Source organism: Macadamia integrifolia, chromosome 14 (assembly GCF_013358625.1).
Source record: "Macadamia integrifolia cultivar HAES 741 chromosome 14, SCU_Mint_v3, whole genome shotgun sequence".
NCBI lineage: Eukaryota > Viridiplantae > Streptophyta > Magnoliopsida > Proteales > Proteaceae > Macadamia > Macadamia integrifolia.
The window spans coordinates 21,868,115-21,868,720 of NC_056570.1; positions in this window are offsets into that span (position 1 = coordinate 21,868,115).

Genomic DNA, 606 nt, shown 5'->3' on the forward strand with positions numbered 1-606 from the left:
TTAAGTTTTCTAATTTTTTATCCCAACGACTTCTTTACTTTTAAATTTTAAGAAAAGAAGCTTAAAAGGTAGTGTGACCTCTACAACCAAGTATAGGAGGGATGAAATGACTACTCCCCACCCCATAAAAAATAGAAATCCCCTTGTTGTTGATACTTTTGCATGTGCTCCTATTGGTCCCAGTATTGGTGTAAAGGCCATGTTACTTTTTAGAATACCCTCTCTCTTAAAATTTTTATTGAGATAGATGTAAACTTAACATTGAATTGAATTGTTTATTGTTATATGATTTCTTTTATTAGTTGTTAATTAATATAAACATTTTTTTAATTAATATTATTGAAATATTTGTAAACTTAACATTGAATGACTAAGACTTACCACGTATATATTAATCGATTTAACGATTAACCATCGGTCGAAATGATTTAATTCAATTTAAATTGTTTAACTAAACAATATGGAATCAAAATGGAACCATTTGTTAAACGAATTCATGATTTTGGTGTAAACGGCTCCACTTGGTATTAGTGGTTTCGACACCCTAATTATGACCTTGCACCTAGACACATGGTATATCAACACCCCTCCTCCCCCCCCCCCCCC